We start from the raw sequence: 13396 nt of genomic DNA, 5'->3' as shown, positions 1-13396 counted from the left end.
ATGTCCTCCAGGGATCGGTGTTGGGACCGGTCTTGTTCAACATCTTTGTCGCTGACATGGACAGTGGGATTGAGTGTGCCCTCAGCAAGTTTGCCGATGACACCAAGCTGTGTGGTTTGGTTAACACGCTGGAGGGAAGGAATGCCATCCAGAGAGACCTTGACACCCTTGTGAGGTGGGCTGATGCCAACCTCATGAGGTTTAAGCATGCCAAGTGCAAGGTCCTACACCTGGGTCGGAGCAATCCCAGGCACAGCTACAGGCTGGGCAGAGAAGAGATTCAAAGCAGCCCTGCAGAGAAGGACTTGGGGGCATTGGTTGATGAGAAAATGAACATGAGCCGGCTTCAGTGTGCGCTTGCAGCCCAGAAAGCCAACTGTATCCTGGGCCGCATCAAAAGGAGCACGACCAGCAGGTCAAAGGAGGTGATTCTGCCCCTCTATTCTACTCTTGTGAGACCTCACCTGGAGTATTGTGTGCAGTTCTGGTGTCCCCAACATAAAAAGGACATGGAGCTGTTAGAAGAAGTCCAGAGGAGGGCCACGAGGATGATCAGGGGACTGGAGCACTTCCCGTATGAAGATAGGCTGAGAAAGTTGGCACTGTTGAGCCTGGAGAAGCGAAGGCTGCGTAGAGACCTCATAGCAGCCTTCCAGTATCAGAAGGGGGCCTATAGGGATGCTGGAGAGGGACTCTTCATTAGAGACAGGACAAGGGATAACGAGTTCAAACTTAAACAGGGGAAGTTTAGATTGGATAGAAGGGATAAATTCTTTACTGTAAGGGTGGTGAGGCACTGGAATAGGTTGCCCCGGGAGGTTGTGAATGCTCCATCCCTGGCGGTGTTCAAGGCCAGGTTGGACAGAGCCTTGAGTGATATGGTTTAGTGTGAGGTGTCCCTGCCCATGCCAGAAGGGTTGGAACTAGATGATCTTAAGGTCTTTTCCAACCCTAACTATTCTATGAGTCTATGATTCTAAGAGAGAATGCAGAGGAGAAAAGTCAATGCTACTGTTGTTACATGATATATAGGAAGTTTTGTGCCTACTTTAGTAACACAGATGTCTGCAGCCAGTTAGGATTGGCAATATTTTACTTGTTAACATGACTTAAACCTACTTTTCAGATTAAACAGTAAATTTCTCTTAGATTTGTGCTTCTATGGACTTACTATATTCCAAATGGCTTAACAGGTTTTGAGTTACTTAGACCTTGTACTACATTGCTAAGGTATTTCAGATACTTTGTATCCTAGTTTCTAGAAAGCATTTGCAAATCTTCTGTGAATGGCACAAATAAAGGAAGTCAACATGTACCTAAAATTAAGATTTTAGGTATACTAAATTATACTGCCTTGTACTAGAGCAGTTAAATAGCTTGATTTTTGAAGTGCTGGGACCTCAGAATTCTTTTGACTCTCAATGGAATTATCTTGCATTTTCTTCTGGGCAAAAATAAAGTTCTGCAAATAAATGCACCATCTCTTTGTTGTAAGCAGTACTACAGTGCCCGCTGAGAAGCATATGTTCAACACAGTGCAGAGTTCTATTAATGCAGCACCAATGTCAGATATTTGGCTGCTTCCCAGAATCAACTGACAGCATTGTCTGGACTTTGTATATTTAATATAGCTTCTCCACACTCTGAGGAATATGTGATTTGAGCAGTGGAGCTACTACAAATCTCAATATCCATCCTCCCAACAATAAGAAAAAAGCAAGTTATTGTGCACATCTGCTAAAACTGTATTTTTATTTTTAATGAACTGCCAGAGAAAGGTATAAAATGTTCAAATTTTATTAAATTTGCAAGTTTGGATTTTTCAGTGTCCTCTGTCATCTGAAATGTTCATTCTAATGCTGCTGCTGCCTGCAGTTAGGTAGATTTTTCCATTTTGCGGGTATCAACTTTTCTATTTATTTTGTTTAATCGTATCTTTCTGGACTTGGCATGCACAGCATTTCTTATTGTAAATATTTTTAGAAAAGACATAAACATTAGATAAACATATAGAAGCCAGATTTTCTTCTTCTTCATGTGAATGCATTTAATGTTTTTTTTCCCTTTATACACAGCAGCTTCAGAACCTGAGCTCTTCTTTCTCAGACAAGCAGCTGATGCTTCTCACAAAGGCAAAAAAAACATATCTTCAGCTTCCTAATGAGGGACTTTGGCTCATCTCATAGTCTAGAGATAATCACTGGTAGTACACTGTAAGCTAAAACAAAGTATAAACATTTTGCATTCCCTTGGTGTCCATCGTTTGGAACTGTTGCATTATAAGACTTTTAATCTTACTGTTTTATTTACCCTGATGCATTACAAATCTAGCACAAATAGGATATAGAGGCATTTTGGATGCCAATTTTTCCACCAGGAAACAAATAACTCTCCATTGCTATCTCTAAAATAATGACCTAATGAAAATCTTTGGCAACACAGTTCTTTAAGGGGCAAATAAGATGTTCTATCCTGATAGTGTTTATATCATAATCATTAAAGGAAGCTAGAGATGACTCCTTTGGTTAGGAAGAAACATTTTTGGTTATAAAAATATTATCTAAAGACCTCTTACTAGAAATTCAGTCTACCTATTACATTCAATACAATAGGGAGTTTCCTTGGGACAAATGGGATATTCTTTCACCTAAAGAGGTTCTGCTTAGTTTTTAATTGTGATATAAATGGCTGAAACATGTTATAGTCTTTTTAACTTTTGAATTTAGCCCCAAAAATTTGGCAGATATGAAAATAATAACTAAGCATACATAATATAACCAGAAGTATCTCGCCAAGCAATATAGCTGCAGCAGAACATCTCATCCTAGGAAGAGCCAGGAGGTATGGAACAATGATGTAAAAGAATCAGCTCAATGCCTGTGGCTTAAGCAGAATCCTTTCCTCCTGTGACAGTAATTACATGTCAACTAATATAGTTAGTCATGTGCCGAATGCGATAAAGGCCGGTGATATAAACCTAAGAGTTATCCTCATAGGGTAAGATGGAGATTTTTCTGCTTGTATTTTTCTTTTCTTAGAGGATAGTAAATTGAACACTATTTACACCAGCGATTATTATTTACATTAGAATTGGCTCACAGCTTCAGGAAAAACTGTGTTTTGGAAGTGCCACAACCCCCCTCTGTCCTGGGTTCAGCAGTAGCAGCCATTTTTCTCCTTCATGGTAGCTGGTGCAGTGTTGTGTTTTGACTTCCAGCCTGGGAACAGTGCTGGTGATACCGATGTTTTCTGTTGTTGCTAAGTGAGGTTTACCCTGACCAAGGACTTTGTGAGGCTCATGCTCTGCCAGGGAGGAGGGGAAGCCGTGAGGAAGCAGAGATGGGGCGCCTGACCCAGACTAGCCAAAGAGGTATTCCATACCACAGCACATCATGCCCGGGGTGGGGGGTAACTGGGAGTTACCCATACTGGGAGTAACTGGGAGTACCCCCCCCGCCCCCCCCCTGCTCTCCCCTTCCCCGCTCCCAGAGGGATGGGGAGGAGGATCGAAAGAGTGCAACTCCCATGGGTTGAGACAAGAACAGTCCAGAAATCAATATACAACACAAATCACCACCACTACCACCCATGACAACAGTGATAAGAGAAAATAACAAGGGAAGAGAATACAATACCACACGCCAAGAAACGAGTCCGACCCAGCAGCCCGTGTCCTTCTGGGTAACTCCCAGTTACCCTCCACCCCGGCCATGACGTGCTGTGGTATGGAATACCTCTTTGGCTAGTCTGGGTCAGACGCCTCGTCTCTGCTTCCTCCTGGCTTCCCCTCCTCCCTGGCAGAGCATGAGACTCACAAAGTCCTTGGTCAGGGTAAACCTCACTTAGCAACAACAGAAAATATCAGTATTACCAGCACTGTTCCCAGGCTGGAAGTCAAAACACAGCACTGCACCAGCTACCAAGGAGAAAAATGACTGCTACTGCTGAACCCAGGACACTCTCCCATTCTGCTTCCAGAAGACAGAAGCATCAGTGAATTGCTCTGAGTAATTCAGAAAGATTTTGTTAGGGCAGCGATTCCTTCACCATTCCTTCACCATTCCTTCTATGATGAAAGCAGTAGCAACCTCTGTCTCTGGGGAGGGTTATAAGCAGATGTAGGACAGGCCATTTGATTCCTTGCACGGTACTTCCTTAACAGTCATTTTCCTTTCTGTGGCAAAAAGCCCAATGAGGAAGATTCCTATGGGTTTATGTCAGTTCATGATGCACCGCTTGGCTCGCTTTAAGTCAGGCAAGGGAAGCACTCAAAATTCAAAAATACTGGATTTCATATTCTTTACACATACTGAATACACCTCTCTGGGTGCAAGTATATCATGCATTTTCTATTGACATCATTCCATGGGAAATTTCCTTATTGGAACCTATGAATTACTAAGTATCAGAGATGAGATGCAAATACAGACTGAATGGAGGCTGCATAAGTAACTATCAAACTGCATTTCCTAACTTTGTGTTTAACTGTAAATCAAAAGTAATGTTCTTCCAACCTTGTTTTCGTAGGTTTGTTGGTTTTTGCTTGTCTGTTTTTTTTTTTATTGTAGATATGGGTTTCAAGAAAGCAGGCCATAACACCTAAGAGACAAAGCAGTGGAATGAAGAATGGCCAATTCCATTGTTTCTATTTGCACAATTATTTGAAAAGTTACCAGTGCTGATTGTTTTTTCTGTTCATTTTACTTTTAAAAATAGTTTTGGAGAAAGAATTATAATATGAAGAGAACTGTTTAGTAGCAAAGATATATTGAATATTAATATATGCGTGTATATTAAAATATCATAAGAAGACAAATGTATTCCTTGTCAAATCTGGAGTCAGCATATAGCTGGACATCAAAAATACATACACACAAAATAAAAACTAAGCGCAAAGCACTGAACAATTAGAAGGAAATGTGTCTGATTTTAATCCCAGAAACCAAGTATTTGTTGAATATACAATCTCTGGCAAATGCATTGTAAAAGCTTGGGCAAGTCTCAGAAAAGAATTAACACAGTAATATTTGACTTTTAGAAGACTCATCACTAGGCCCAATATGTAAAATAATATAACAATTTTACATCCAAATCAGTAAATACGTGCTACGTTCTCACCTATTATGGGATAAAGGAAAAAAAAACAAGAAAATAAAACAGAGACAAAAAAAGATAAAATTCTGATTTTATAATTCCACTAGTACATGTACCGATTGCTAGCAAATGGCAGAAAGGAAAGGATGATGATTTGTTTGTACAAAAAGCTTCCCTGTTTGGATCTGGATGACATCAAAATAGACTATGTGACAGCTTCCCTTAGCTTGTCAGAGCATAACAGCAGATTAAAGAAACAAAGCCTTGCCTGCAAAGAAATGGAGGAAACCTGTGCGGAAAGCACAGATGAAGAAAACCTAGCAAAGGTGGGAGACTCTCCATAATATTTTAAAGTAGTGTTTGAATTTCAAGCTCCATTACTAGTATCTCTCTGCAGCCAGAGCAGTTCAGTCTCTAAGGAGATCTGAGCTCTGCCAACTCATTTTTTTAAACATTTTCAGATAGATATCAAGGAAGCTGATTTTTTATTCTTGGAAAGCCTTTTAACAAACACAAAGGAAAACAAAAAGAATATGCATGCACTGTCAAAGGCCCTAACACCGACTACAGTCAAGAGGCATTACACAATTTCCACTGTTGTTTACATACTATTCTTTTTGCTGAGATTACCTGCTAGCTGATCAACGACTGGATATGCACAAATGTAGTAAAAACATTAGTTAATCACATATTAAGTATCTGGATATTTTTTGAGCTCATCTTTATCAGCAGAATCTCCACATAAATCTAAATTTCACTGAATCCTCTTACCTAGCAGGAATGTCTATTGACAAGTCTGCATTAGGGAACAGTACATGGTGCAGAGGTTCCTAGATCATGACCACCACAGGATCTGTGCCAACAGACAGATCAGTTGTGAAAGTTGAGAAAACTTTATTTCCATGGCCTTATTGCCTGAGCAAATAAATGCTGTCTTACAAATCCTGTCATCTTGCTAACATAAGCTTAAGTTTTCAGTTGGCACAGAATGGCTCAGAAATCCCTACTCTCTTGGTGTAGACATAGCCTAAAAAAGCATGACAGGAGAAGAGACAGGTCCCAAGTCACATATAACTACAATTGCATAGATTTACATCCAGAAATTAATGGAAAGTTAATACAGTCTCTGGAAAGTGAGATATAAAGCTCCTTGCAATAATTAGAACTACACAAGGTTAAAATAAAAATAATAATAAAAAATTAAAGGTAGCAAAACATTATGAAATTGTGTTCCTAAGAGTCAGTGTCATATTGAGTTATAAATCTGCAAACATAGTCTCTGTGCTACAACCAGTAGTCTAAGAATTTTAGCTTTTTTAATCATTACTACCACTACAAAAGCCAAGATAGTTCATTGTAAAAAGTGCAAGAGTAGATTTTTAATTTTCCCCACTTTTTTTCTCAAAGATAGCAGGAAGAAGAAAGTTGTGTAAACTTCTGTTTGTGACAATAAACATTAGTGTAAAAATATATCTATGTAATTTCTTTCCTATCTTTTTAAATATTAGCTGTCACAAGGAGCAGTGTGGCTGAAAGACTGAGTATATGTTTTGCTTCAGATAAATATCCCAGAATAATAAAAGCATAAAAAGGTGGGGTTTGTTCTTATAATTTATTTTTATATACGTGACCTATCAGTAATGACCTTGACTTATGAACGTTTCTTAGAAAATTAATAAATAGATGGGAAAAATGACCTGTGGAAAAGACTTGGGCCACCAACTCTCCTGCTGGTTATTAATCCCCCAGAAGTGCTATAGACCCTGATCATTAAGGCTTAATTAATGTAATAATACAGTGTCTGAATGCTGACTGCATTTTCTTTTTGTATAATTAATCTTTGGAGAATATTTTATTAATGGAGAAAGGTAATACATGTTTTCAAGGGAGATGCCACATTATTTCTTTTATTCACAGTAAACACAAATAAATTATGGAAAGCTCTTCATGTGTTTGCACATTTCACACATCTGAGAGCTGTTGACTGTTGGAAATGAAGGGCAAGGGCATGATTAGAAAGACTCATTATGTACTGGTTCAATACCATGGTGCTATTCGTCTTGAATGTGTTTTGCACTCAAACACAGCAGTCTATGAATTCTCAGCAGGGCAGGCAAAACTGAATTTTGTTGCTTCTGTCACAGGGAAGCTAAAGGACAAGGAATAAGGGCAGAGCTGAGATCTGGGAAAAGATCTTTGGAGACCCAGGCTTACCTTTCCTGTATTTATTTGGGAACAGGCTTTTTAGGGATGCTGTCATTGATATTGCCAAAGATTGTCATACGAGTGGTGAATGCTGCTACTAGTTTGGATGCCTAAAAGCATGTGCTCCTTACCTGCTAGGAATCTGGTTTCCTCATTGGCAACAGCAGGAGCAAGGCTGGCTTCCCAGAACTCCTATGGAAACTGAGATACACAGTTAACAAAAAACTGTCATAAACATGATGCAGTGCCATTGGTCATAATTCAAACTTGTTTGGAACATAAACCTCATCTTGCGATTTCTAAAGCCGAGTAGCGGTTGTAGGCATTCATCTTTACTTAAGATGTTCCTGATTCCCTTATTAGCTAGATTTTGAAAATTTTATTTTTCCATTTGACTCATAACAAATGAAGTTGCATTTCTCAATGGATGGACAAAGACACTTCATTCCTAGATGACCATTAAACCAAAATTTATGTTCCTAAAGGGAAAAGGTAAAAGTTTGTTAGTATTTAAAAATTATTTTTTATCATTATGCCTAGGTATCCTCATAGCTTTCAGATAACTAATTAGACTTCATTTTGAGAATCCATATGCCTCTCAAAGTATAAATATATATCTTTAAATATTAATATGATGCACTGTTTTCAGATAGACTTTTCCAGTTTAAACCACTATTTGCTATTATGTAAAATCCTCCCCTTTCCCATTAAAAAAATAAAATAAATAAATTACAGCTTAAGACATAAATTCTCAACTATTTTCTTCATATCCAGAAAAGGATTAACAAGCAGTTCCCAAATCCAACTTTTTGCCATGAAAAGCTTGATTGACAGTTTAGTTTTTGTTTAGTGTCTTCCTTTCATTTAGGAATACAAATTTAACTAAAATTTCCAAAGTATTTCTTTGTCAGATATATATTTATGTTGGAACAAGGTAAGAATATTCATCAAGGTTAATAGAAGAGAAGGAATAATGATAAATACATGTTTACTTTTGACTTAATCTGATTCATCCTGCAATTTTCTACCTTATTCTGCCTGCTTACTTAATAATTTATTAAATGCATTCCTCTTATTTGTACTTAGAAGGGCAAAAATGGGTAAGAAGTTGATATTGCAAAACAAATACATTAGAACACGTTACTGTCACTAACACCTATACTCTGAACAGCAGGCTGAAATAAATTACACTTGTTCTTCCATTAGATGATGTAAGGGAAAGTAATCACCTTAAAATGAGTAAAAGCTGATCTATAACTGGTTGGGAACACTCTGTTTTCTGGATTTTGTCTCATGAAAGAAAATGGGAGTAGCTTTCTTATAAATGACTTTCTTATAAATTTGTATTTTCCCTGTAGATGACTATCCAGCTTTTATTGCTTCCACATTTTAAAAAGCAAGCAAAACAAAAAAAAATAAATCACAGTTTTCCTTACAGCTATTCATGTTGGAGAACCCTGAACTAACATGTAATTTGATCTGTGGAAAACAAATAGTGGGGAGCAGAGGAAATGAATTGATTAAACTAATAGAGTTACATCTCCACTGTATTTAATTGTTGTCTCTACAGAACTCTATCTGCACTTGTTTATAACTGCTGAACTTAAACCACAGCATCGAAAGCATCTGTGTGGTGTGTCTGCCTTAAGGAGGCACAATTTTTCAGTGAATTCTAACCTGCAAAAAATAAAAAGTTAATGCTAAAAAAAGTCCATTGTGAAACTAACATTTACTTTCAAGAAAAAGAATTTGTCAAGGCTGAGTCAGTGCTATCTGCTAGTGTCAAATGTGCACCATTTCACATGGGAATTATAAGGTTGGACCAAGCCTACAGGGAGCAAAGGAAACACAAGAGCAAAAGAACCATTGCCAAAAAATGCACAGACCTTAGGTTCTGTAGTAAGAGAGGGAAGGCAGAAGTTTGTCTGTAATGTCATGTAAAAATCAAGGCTATGGACATGGAGTTTCTGTCTTCTGTTTAACCTGCATTTTCCCCTGCTGATGTCCTGGTGAAGAGGAGGAAGCGGAATGGAAATAAATGAATAGCCTGGAGGGAAAGAGGGAAAGAAAGAAAGGGCAATGTCAGGAAACAAAAAGCAGATCTTACGATGTTAGAAGATAGGACCCTTGAGGAATAGGAGACAAAAAGGTTAGGTAGGAGCTATGAAATTGGAATAAAAATTACTTCATCTCCTACTATGCCATAGCATTTTTTCTCTCTCGTGTCAGGGGGGAAGAAAAGAAAAAAATCCTTTCCATGCTAGAGGAAATCTTAAAATATACTCTTTTTAAAATTTAACATTTTAGTTGTCAGCATCTTACACCATTTTCATTATGCTTGTTAATGCCATTTTTTGATCTTATGCTTACTTTTGTTTGAATGCAGATCCTAATTGCTAGACTGGTAACTCTGAAATACCCTCTCTCAAGAGTACAGCACTATGGAGAACAATTCAGAAATCTATTACAAAGTATATAAACTAGATTAGGAAATTTTTAAGGGAGCTGCATAGAGTCTGACAGAGAAATCACACAACAGGAAAAATGCATGAAAATCTGTGTGTGTTAGTTTACATTTTGGTGAGATAATAACTTAAAAAAAAATAATATTCCAACATCTCTTTTATTGTTGATGTTGTTTTCCTGGAAGTGGTTATTACAGTCTCTTCATGTTCCTGTATGACCATACCTTACCTGGGATACTTCAAACATCGGTTTGGAACATTTGGATATAAAAGGATTTGGATCTAAAAGTAAAATGTAAGGAGTAAAATGTAACTTTGATTAAGAAAAAAAATAAAAGAGATGCAATTTAGCACAAAATTAATTATAAAATTTCTGCAAGCTACTTCAATATGTCTGGTGGGTTTGATGTGAAGGATAGAGAAATGGTATCTCTCACCAGTCTCTCAATATCTTCAGCCAGAAAGGAACTTGGCTTTGTGCCCTTATTCACACACAGTACAAGCATTATGGAAATCCACTCATGGTTCCATTAACAGACTGTATTTGATTAATTTCTGTATTAAATTAGTAAGCTTCAAAGTCCTCTAAAGGACTGCAATATAGTTAGTAAATTCTTACTGAAACAAAGTTCCTGTGATACTGGGGCCTGTATGTAACTAGAGATAACTGGAAACAAGCTCTTCTTCAGGAAAGTCATTGCAATTTACCTTTGTAACATAGCAAAGACTGCCTGTTTTTACTTTTTGATTAGAATTTTGGAATAAGAAATGGAAAGGGCACTTCAGAGAGGTAATTTGAAAAGTAAATGTAATTAATAACAGTATTTGCTGAGTGTTGAGGTTCAGATGCTTCCCATTCCAGAAGAATATGCTACCTCAGTTTTCCTTCATTCAGTAGCACTTGACTTGAAAAGCAAACCTAACACAAAACTGCCTGTAAAAAAAGTGGTGGGTTTTTTGCTTTATGCTGATGGAACCAGGATTTACCCTTGCTCCTCAATTTGAGTCAAACAAAATCTACAGCTAATGCAGATTTACCACCTACAAAATCATGAACAAAACAATGTCCTATATTTAAACCAATCAGCTGATAAATTAAACTGCATACAGCTTTGTTGTTGTATAAGTTATAACTTATTTCTAATGTATTCCCTCCTACAGTTCAGCATTTTTATTAAAGAATTCTTTTCAACACTTTCCTCTTTCCCTCCTCTTCTTCCTGCCTCTTCTTCATATGTTTTTCTAGAACTGTCAATGAAAGTTACAGAGCAAATTTCAGAGTCCCAAATAAAGCTGCATTTGAAAATAATGATGGTAGTCATACATTACCCCATCACAATAACTACTCATTAAACTGCAGTCTCATGTTATTGCTGAGATGAAAACAAACTACTTTTATAGCAGGATATTTCTTTTAATGCTCCATTTTTTAAATAAATTTGATGCAGCAGTTCAAGAAAACTTCAAATATTGCACAGTGTGTGACTGATGTACTGAATTATTTCACCAAATCTCTGATCCTATATAAGCCCCCTTGCTATAGGCTAACTTGTGTCTTTCACACAGATTTCCTTGAAGGATATGTTGTATATCTCAAACTGTAATATCACAAGACTGAAATAGATATTGATTTGCTTTACTGTTAATGACAAGGATTTGCTTTACTGTTAATGACAAGGGATTAATTTAATGTCTGATAAGTAGACAATAGATTCTTCTTGACTTCAGATAGTGCTGGGCTGGATACCAGACACTGGATTCATGTCCATCTACACTGACATATGTAAACCAGTCACCTGGGTCTCAACTTGTTATCTAGTCTTCTTTCATATCTTGGAAGGAAAGAGGTACTTTAGATGATAAGTACAGATGCTTGGCTTAATATTTCTTCTTTTTCTTTCTTAATTTCTTTCAGGACAGTCCCAATCTCCTTTGTGGGCCATTGAACCTGGAAGGGAATTTTAAAATGCTGGGGTCTGGGTAAACTTGTCCAGTTTAAAACAAAAGCTAAATTCCTTTGAAATATTTAAATTTCTATCTTCTTATACTTTAACTTTCCTTTTCTGACTAAGGTTCTATGCTTTATATTTGGAAGGCAAGTATTTTGATTCTTAATATTCTTAATAATAGGTGTTGTAATTATGAAGATAAATAATATTTTTTAATTTTTTTTTTAATTTGTCCTGTTTGATGCTTTCAGACAACCTCACTTGCTGAAGATTGGCCTGAAAAAAATGCTTACTCTGTGGTACAACAAAGATAGAACAAATGCTTGAACAGTTGTACTATTTTCTACTATATTCAAAACACTCATGCTAATTTAGCAGTAGACAGAAAATTCTTATTTTCTTATTCATTAGGTTCTTAAGGTCTTGGAGGTCATGAGAAGGTTGAGCACCTTGCCCTTGTCAACTGAACTGCCAAGGGGATGAGGAAAATAGAGATGTAAGTGGGTAAGATGTCTAGAAATTTGCTCATTTATTGTCATAATTTCAAGACATTTCATGTGCTTGTCTAGAATGTTTTGATCCCATCAATCAGAGATATCAATAAATCACTTACTTTTACAAAGAACTGTCAAGAAAATCCTGAAAAATTCTCGGTAATTTCTTTGTAATTCTAGGCAGCAGCAGCTCATGTCTGTCACAAGTCTAATGAGCTCTGGGCTGAAATAGCTGGAACTTGAATAGTTTTCTGGGCATATTGCAAACCCATGTGGATTTTGGAGGAAGAAGGAAGGGTACAGAGCTTACTAGGATACTTTGTTGGCTATGTTTGTGGGACAGGCATGGCTCATCACAGGCAGACGAACTCATCTCAGTTTTTGACAAGCTTTGTTTGTGTATTTGTTTGCTGCTGCTGCAATTGTACATACATTACAAAAGATGTGGAGATGGAGAGAGTTTCCTTTTTTTTTTCCTGTGGTAAAAAAACAAAGGGTAAAAATGTTTGAAACTGAATATTTTTATTCTTACCTCTACTGCCTTTCAGTAGAACTATTGAGAAAGCACACTTGAGTGACTCCTATGAATACTGTAATACTGCCCATATGTGCCAATGTTATCTATTCTATGCATAGACAGATTCTATGTATATCAGCATATTAGCTGATACACAACACCTCAGTATAGATGTCTGCAACTTCTTAAAGCCCATGAACAAAGTCTTTTATACTATATATGAATTGAGTTAAAAGTTTTACTACAGACTATTACAGATGGTCTTCTAATGGTTACTAAGGTGAGATTACATGGGCCAGAGAAATCCCAGGCACAGCTACAGATTGGGCAGAAAAGAAATTCAAAGCAGCCCTATGGAGAAGGACTTGGGGGTATTGGTTGATGAGAAAATGAACATGAACCGGGTTCAGTGTGCACTCACAGCAAAAAGCCAACCGTATCCTTGGCTGCATCAAAAGGAGCGTGACCAGCAGGACAAAGGAGGTGATCCTGCCCCTCTACTCTGCTCTTGTGAGACCTCACTTGGAGTATTGTGTGCAGTTCTGGTGTTCTCAACATAAAAAAGACATGGAAGTGTTGGAACAAGTCCAGAGGAGGGCCACGAGGATGATCAGGGGACTGGAGCACCTCCTGTATGAAGACAGGCTGAGAAAGTTGGGGCTGTTCAGCCTG

This window comes from Pezoporus occidentalis, unplaced genomic scaffold (assembly GCF_034315485.1).
Source record: "Pezoporus occidentalis ecotype Australia unplaced genomic scaffold, CSIRO_AGI_Poc_V1 ctg4, whole genome shotgun sequence".
NCBI lineage: Eukaryota > Metazoa > Chordata > Aves > Psittaciformes > Psittacidae > Pezoporus > Pezoporus occidentalis.
Note: the sequence above shows the minus strand (reverse complement) of the source record.